Consider the following 8535-nt stretch of genomic DNA (forward strand, 5'->3'; position numbering starts at 1 on the left):
TCAGAGAAACCTTCCGGCTACAGAGATTGCAGGCCTGAGCTCTATGCCTGGCTGAGTGTCACTTTATTATAAATACATTTGATGCTGTCGAGAAGATGAACAGTCAAAATAGCCGCGGTGTCACTCACGGGACCTGCCCATGCCACAGTCTCCTCATCACAGCCATTAGCATCCTCATTCGACAGGTGAGGACCCTGGAATGTCGAGAAGTTCAAACACTTGATGGAAGCCCCCAACACGGGAAAGAAGCTGATCCGGGATACAGATTCGGGACTCTGAGCTGCACATTTGTCTGTAAAGCTCCTTAAGCTCAAAGGTGAGGTGCTCCCTCCTCTGTGAGAAGACTGGGGCTCACAAACGAGGATGCAGGATGATGAGCAAGGCTAGAAATGCTACCGTGAACCTTGGAGTTCATGGAGAATAAGTCACTACTCGTCCATTCATGTGATGCGGGGGGGTGGGGTGGGTGGGGGTGGCACAGGCAAGAACTGTTGAGTACAGTACCGGCTCCAACTCCAGTGTGCATATGCTCTGGCTATGTGGCCCTTGGGCTCCCTGGAACTCCAGTTCGCCCACCTGTTAAAAAGCTGTAGTAGGTCCGGGCAGTTACGTCATTATCCAGGGGCTGCTGTTGAAGCAGGACAGAGTGCTTTAAACACAGGGATCCATTGTCTTGTTGTTCTGGAAGCTTGCTCAAGGTCAGAGAGTCACCAGTGTGCATCTGTGGGGGCCCTGGCGTAGTCATCTGTGGTGTTCTTTCACTCACAGAAGCATTGTCCTGGTCCCTGCCCGAACATCGCTGCTTTGGGGGGTCAGGGTATTACAAAGTTGCCTGTTCCAACCTAGACTGTTGCCTCTGTAAGATGGAAATATGTCCTGTGGCTGTGTATCTATTTTCCAGATTTTAGAGACCGCGGCAAAAGGGTAGAGGAACTCTCTGGATTGTCTCTTTAGCTGAATCTATAAGGGCTGCTCCTTAATTTGGGTCAGATTGGGGTGCTCATCAAGGAGGCAGCTTTGAGAAAGACATTGGGGTAGTTTCTCAGTATCCCTTTTGAGAGGAGTAAGTTGGTTAGGCTGCTGCACTCTACCAAGCTTTCTGCACTAAAAAAAAAAATATTTTAAATTGGCAAATCATCATTTATATATTTATGGGAGTACTATGTAACATTTGGAGGTGTAGTTACATTATAGAATGGTTAGCTCAAGCTGATGGCTATAATAAATAACAATTCATTGCAAACTTTAAAATTGCTAACAGAGCAGATTTGAAAATCCAGCTTGGTTCCTTGTAGTCAGGCATACATATGGCCCCAACTCCTCAAATGTGACAAATGCATTCAGATATTCTACAAATGTAAGTGTTTGGGCATGTCACTCGATCCTTGAAATGTCAGTGGCTTACTCAATCATGAGAGAGGATTCTTAGACAGTTAGCCATGTGCTATTGAAATTCTACTCTGAAATGGGTTACGGCAGTCAGCCAGACAGGCTTGAGATGATTCGGGGTAGTGTTTCTGCACATGTGTGTGCATTGGAATAAAGCTCTCCACAGTATATTTACTATCTGTACAATCTTAATAACAGGCTTCCCCTGTAGTATAGCACTGTAGTACCGTGTGTGTGTGTGTGTGTGTGTGTGTGTGTGTGTGTGTGTGTGAAGCATGCTGTTCTTCCTTCCAGAGGAAAATCTGACCAAGGTATCCTTGATATCTCTTGGTCTAACGTCTCCTGGGTTCTTAGGGTCTTTTACCCAAGCCTGGTTTTAGATTATCATTTGGAAAACATTAATTATTGAGCTATGGAGATCTTCCAAATGTTGACACATTTTACTGTATGGCATCCAGGAACCATATTTATTAACATCACCATCAATCTCATTAGAAAAGCCTTGGAAAGCGCTCAGTCAAGCACATGGTGATAGGTAGAAGTTTTCCAAAATTTAGATTTTTTTTTTTTTACTTGAAATCACAGATCTTTATCATTGGCAAGTTGTTTTCCTTAAACTACCAGGCTCACTTTGTTCATTTTTGAGAGGATTTCTGCCAAATGCCTAAGTCTGAAAAGCCATAGCTTGTAAGATACTGAGTGAAAATGGTCTGGCCTGAGATGAAAATGGCTAGTTTAGCTGGTAACTCAAGCAGCTGCTTCCCCTCAGACAACTTCTCCTGTCGGAGAATGAGAGGAGGGCCCCGGGGGCCTCTTCCACTTCCTAACACAGGCTCTTAACCGGTAATTAAGAATCAAACGGATACTTGTCTCTCTGTCGTTAAGGACAGTCTGCATGGCGCTGGTGGGGCACTGGTGTGTGTGATGGGGAAGAGAATGGAGGGACCATCAGTGCTGTTCGGTGTGGGTGCCTACTGCTTCAGTGAGTCAGGTTTAACCTGCGATGGCTTTTGTTATGTGTATGCAAGGTTGTTAAGGAGAAGAGCGAACATTACTTCTACACCACATGGGTGTGCAGGGATGGCATTCAGGGCAGTGGAAGAAGCATGCTCCTAAGGATTCCCTGTGGGTAAATAAAGATGAACGAGGAGCCTTCCCTCTGGAGAAAGCCGTTTCCTTTGGGTATCAACCTGAGATGTCTCAGTACTGGAAAGTGACTTGGGAGGTGCTGGGGTACTTGCAGGGGATCTCCTCCCCAGGGTGTGCTGTTCTGGGGTTCACTTTTCAATGATGGGGCTGTGGGAAAAGGAGAACACTATCTTTTTCCTCCTCATTCTGAGGCAGCTTGAATTTGGTGCTTGAATTGAACAAATAGGTTGGAAGAGTTTATTTTTGTTTCACGCCGCTTGCTATGGAAACATTTACCCGATCATCAGAAGGAGAGTTAGTCTTAGGGAGACTTTATAGACTCTTCTACCTATGGAGATGGCTCCTCCTGGGGCTCTTTGGAGTTCTCCTGCCCCCCATCTGCCCCATCAAATTTTCTTCCCTTTATCTCCCTCCTCCATCCTAGACTACAGGAGGAGTCCTCTCATGTTACATGTTACATGGCAGAGCCCTGGCTATTCTTTAAAGCTGCTATTTAGTTTTATTTAATATGCATGTGTGTTTTGCCTGCATGATTTCTATGCACCTTGTACATACCCAGTGCCTGCAGAGGTCAGAGGAGGGCATCAGATCCCCTGGAACTGGGGATTACAGATGACCGTGAGCCACCTTATGGGTGCTGGGGTTCAAACCTGGGTCCTCTGCAAGAGCAACAAGTGGTCTTAACCATTGAGCCATCTCTCCAGCCAATATCCCTGGCTATTTTTTGAGGAAAGCAGCAAGTCTTTTTAACGCTCTTTGCATGTGCCAGGTGTCCCAAGGACTTCATGCACAGTTTTTCTACTGAGACCTCATAACTCCCCCAGGAGCAAACCGAGACCTGAAGGGCATGCGGTGGCTTGTCTCAGAAGTGTCACCATCTGTCACTTTCCCTGGTTGTGATTAAAGATGCAGTTGTTAAAGATCAGAGTGATTGGCAGCTGATGGGAAGGCAGGGACAGGTTTCTCTCTTGCTCCTTCTCTCTCAGCACGTGTGTGTGAAGGTAGCATTAAGGGGCAAGCAGGTATGTGCTAAAGGAGCTGGAGTCTGGGCCAAGTATGGCACACCGTGGCCTCATGCTAAGGCTCCTGGCCATTGTCCTGCAGGGTCGATGGGGCACGTGGCAATACACAGTTGGCGTGGATGAGATGCCCGGAGCTTGCTGTGCAAAGTACGAAGTCAGATGTGCTTCTGGGGAGTCGTAAGGACAAACGGACAGAGCACAGGGAGCCGGGCCGTTGCAGAAAGCCCGAAGGAATTCACTGGGGGCAGGTGATGACAGGTGGCTACAAGAGTGACAGAATCTTCAGGTCATGATAGACTAAATGTGAGGGTGAGCGTGGAAAGGGGTCTGGCTTCTAGGTAGGGTGCTTGTGTGCCCTGAGACCCTTCCCCCTGGGAGTGGGCCACAGGTTAGAGGCAAGGGGTGGGCATGAGGACAAAGGAACTTGTAATGAAAGCTTTGGGGTGCTAACGTTTTAACCCTTTCCACTGTCCTGTAGTGAAAGGTATGGAAGTGAGCACCCATTGCTAGTGTGGGGGATACAACCCCCGTGAGATGGCGTCTTAGTGGGGGCATTTAGAGACTGGTCCCATGGCCCCATCACGCTGAACCATGGTCTGATGGTAAACCCTAAGCTCAGAGGAAGGAGAGAGAAACAGGAAAGGCCTGGGAACCTCTTGGCTCTGAACTTGACCAACCACGAGTCCTCAGAGCCCAACCAAAACTTGACCAGACAATGACAATGTCCCTGTGAGCAGGCTCAGCATAGTTCGTGGGGCTGAACATCTGTGCATCCTGTGGAAGTGACTTTGGAACTGACTTGTCACCAACTGCCTAGCGCCTCTGATTCGGCCTGCCTCCAGCTACTGAGTTATCCGTCCCCGGACTGAAGGATGGCTTCCCCTCAGTGCTTCCCCCTGGCAGAGCTAAATACCAATTATCTCCCTCTATGTCATGATTATTCATGGACACTCATATTGTCACTGAGTGAGAGGTCAGAGCAGGGAGATTGAGATAGCACTGAGCAGGAGACCTGCTGGGCAGCCCACCAGACGGTGCCTGAGAACTGGGGCCGGTTTGCTATGGGTGGATGGCTGGGCCGCAGCCAATGCAGATGCAGCCAGTTCAGGTGAAACTACAGGGCAGAGGATGAGGAGCCAATCGTCTAGCCTGGGTGCTCACACAAGGGATGGGATGAGAGTCATAGGCACTTTGGCCACATACTCTACATGTTTCAGTTTTTACAGTTGAATACACACACACACACACACACACACACACACACACACACACACACGGATCTATCTCCTTGTCTGTCTATCTATCATCTATCTATCTATCTATCTATCTATCTATCTATCTATCTATCTATCTATCTATCTATCTATCTATCTATTATATATTTATCTATTGTCTATCATCTATCTATCTATCTATCTATCTATCTATCTATCTATCTATCTATCTATCTATCTATCTATCTATCTATCTATTATATATTTATCTATTGTCTATCTATCTATCTATCTATCTATCTATCTATCTATCTATCTATCTATCTATCTATCTTCTATCTGTCTGTCTATCTATCTATCTATCTATCTATCTATCTATCTATCTATCTATCCTCTCTCTCTCTCTCTCTCTCTCTCTCTCTCTCTCTCTCTCTCTCTCTCTGTCTCTAGGATATGTCAGGTGATACACTGCACCAGAGAGAGAGCCATGGGTGAGAAGCCTGGCCCTAACATGTTTGTGTAGGTGCAGGTGCTTAGAGCGGGGAGGGGATGCAGACACAGTGATTTCCCCAGTACCCACATACAAGCGTGGAGCTCCACCTATAGTCCCAGAACATCAGAGGTGGAGGCAGGAGGATCCTGGGACAAGACAGCTAGCTAGACTAGTCAAATTGACAGGCTCCAGGTTCAGCAGGAGACCTTGCCTCAGTAAATGAAGTGCACAGCAGTGGAGAAAGGCACCTGATACAAACTTCCGGCCTCTCCACACATACATGCACATATACACCAGCACATGTCTAAACATACATGTATGTCTATAACACATACTCACCCCCCCAAAAAAAAAAAACTGGACACAGGAGCTTTGTCATTGAATTGCTCTCTCTCTCTCTCCCTCCCTCCCTCCCTCCCCCCCCCCCTCTCTCTGTGTGTGTATACATGTGGATATTACTCTAGGGAAGACATTGAAAGGATGAAGGGTGCTGGTGCATCGGCAGGCATGGTGGAAAAGTTTAAGCCACGGCTGTGACTGCCAGAGTTAGAAAGAGCTTCATTAGAAAGAAACCAGGCCTGGAGAGACAGAAAGATGGCAGGAGCAGAGAGGAAACAGAAAAGAGAGAGGGTGGGGGTCTGTGTGCGGCTTTTTAAGGCGGAGATTGCATGACCACGTGGCAGTATGCAGTTCCTGCGCCCCCCAGTGATGTAAGATGTTAGACCCGGAAGAGTGAGAGCAAGATCCTAACAGACATGTTGCACACTGCTGCCTGAATTATTTTTTCCTCATCACCCTGACAAAATGCCTGATGGGAATTGAGAGAGAGATGGTTTATGTCAGCTCACGGTATCAGGGAAACAGTCCATCATGCCGGTGAGTGGTGGCGTGTTCACAGGGTGATGGATAGAACACAGAGAGTTCGGGCTGGAACTGGGTAGGGGGGACATTGTAATCCTCCAAGGCCTGTATCCCCAGTCCCATGACCGACTTCTACCAACGAGGCCCTTCCTAACAAAAGGCTCTTTATACACACTTCCCACATTTTGCTCCTCACCGGGGAATAAGCATTCAAAACACAGGCCTGTGAAGCACATTTCACTGGTGCCCTCTACATCCCATGGAAAGTCAAAGGGATTGCATGCCTGGGGAAAAGATGCCCACCCAAGGGATGCGTGTGGAGCTGGTTTCCTCCTGCTTTGTCTTAACTCTGTATTGCACCCTCACTTCAGAGGATAAGTTGGGGTGGCAGGCCATGGAGGTGGATGGGTTATCATGGAGCCTCGAGCTCCCAAACGAGCAGGCGGAGAGCGGGGCCGTTCAAATTACTTCCAAGGAAAGGCGCTGATGTGCAATTACGACATGAGGTCATCTTCATTAGCAAGACGTGAGCACGTCTAATTAGACACCGTCCCCTCTTTTAGAGACTTGTCATAGTTCAAACAGAAAACCTTTCAGCTTCTCAGTAGTGCACTCTCCAAATTCTTTCTCCGTCGGTCCCTCCCCTCTCCTCCCCCTTCCTTCCCTTGCTCCTGTCCCTGCTGCTTGGCCCTGGAGTCCTTCATTGAGCAGAGGAGTCAGAAGCGGAGGTGAGGTGGCCTCCTGGAAGAGACAGAAGGAATTTGGAGGGTAGCCAGGCTATTCCTTCCAGAAACAAGTGACCCTTCTTTTTCTGACAGTGCCATAGAGGAGGGAAAACCCACTCCAGGAGCCAGAGAGCCTGTATTAAAACCCAGCGCAGCCTCCAAGCGATAGACACAGGTCGGAGAGAGAGAGATCCATCTTTCCAGCCTGTACAACGTGGAGTGGGTCGCGCTGGTCTGTGAGAAGGAGGCTGGGCTGGAGCAAAGGTTCTTATTATTCCTCCTCATCTTGCACAGGGCAGTTTTCTGCCCAAATCAAGAAATGGTCCTTTCTCCTGGTTTGTGGGTGCCGTGATGTCAAAGCTGTCAGCAATTAGGGTTTTTCTTCACTGCCCCACGGCACCTGCGGACACTGTGGTCCTCCCAGGCTTCTAGTAGCAGCCTGTTCCTTTTTTTTTTTTTTTTTTTTTTTTCCTGGCTAGCTTTCTCCAAGGGGGACAGAATCCCTCCTTGCATCTCAAGTTGCTGTGTTCCTTGGCTTTATTGAGGCATGAGAGGAAGCTAGCCTGCCTCTTCTTGATGCTTCTGGATCGTCTGATGCTTCCTGCGGAGAGTCCGGGGCTGTGGGTGGGGATGTATCTCATGCTGCACCATCAGTCAGCCCCCCCCCCCCCCCACGGACTTGAATTAGAGACTCAACACATTGTGGCTGAATCTGCATTTGGGGCATTTCACCTTTCAGGCTGCCCCGTACAATGGGGGAAACCCTTACACTGCCCCGCAGTCGTCCCCGAGGACTTCACTGCTTCAGAATGTAACAAGTTGGGGTGTTGACCACAACCCTCTAATTATGGCAGAAGCAATCAGCTTTACATTGGGGCCATATCTAGAATAGAATGTTCTCAGATTGATGTCTCTGTTTGACTCTCTCCAGGATCTCACTGTGTAGACCCTGCATGACCTGGACCTCACAGTGTAGACCCTGCATGACCTGGACCTCACTGTGTAGACCCTGCATGACCTGGACCTCACAGTGTAGACCCTGCATGACCTGGACCTCACAGTGTAGACCCTGCATGACCTGGACCTCACTGTGTAGACCCTGCATGACCTGGACCTCACTGTGTAGACCCTGCATGACCTGGACCTCACTGTGCAGACCCTGCATGACCTGGACCTCACTGTGTAGACCTATCTGGCTTGTGCTCATGCCGAACCTCTCTTCTGCGCATTTTTTTTTAAATTAAAAGAATTAAAATAGTGATAAAACACACATAACAACGTTTACCATTGTAACCATTTATGAGTGCGTGGTCTGTGTCTTTGTGCTCCTTTCCCATAGCTTTTAAGGCTTTGTCTCCCCCAGGGTGAGTCCTTGTGCCGGCTTCATATCAAATACATCTATGCTTTTGGGTGTCCCACAGAGAACACCACTGCTCCTGCGCGTTCCCTGGGGACGCTTCAGACCTCCCTCCAGCTGCAGCTCTGGGTTGCGCCTCCAGCTTTCTTCACTTACTCATGTTTCGGTGACTTTGGGATGAGTGTCTTCAGTCTCGGTCTACAAAATGCAAATCACTCCCCTCGGGGGACAGGAGACTCAGACCGTCATGCCCGGAGAGTGGCTGGCTCTTATCCCCCGGAAATAGGCCTCCGACTGCCACAGCCCTGGGGCTGGCAGAACAGCT

General features: G+C 48.6%; 1 long non-coding RNA gene across 1 annotated transcript; it reads left to right on the top strand.

Annotated features, from left to right (window-relative positions):
* Positions 1–117: 117 nt before the first annotated feature.
* Positions 118–8256, top strand: LOC143270315 (uncharacterized). The gene is made up of 3 exons (XR_013047455.1): positions 118–316; positions 6947–7117; positions 7785–8256. It is a non-coding gene; the product is annotated as an uncharacterized LOC143270315 (long non-coding RNA).
* Positions 8257–8535: the final 279 nt, after the last annotated feature.

This window comes from Peromyscus maniculatus, chromosome 22 (assembly GCF_049852395.1).
Source record: "Peromyscus maniculatus bairdii isolate BWxNUB_F1_BW_parent chromosome 22, HU_Pman_BW_mat_3.1, whole genome shotgun sequence".
Lineage (NCBI taxonomy): Eukaryota > Metazoa > Chordata > Mammalia > Rodentia > Cricetidae > Peromyscus > Peromyscus maniculatus.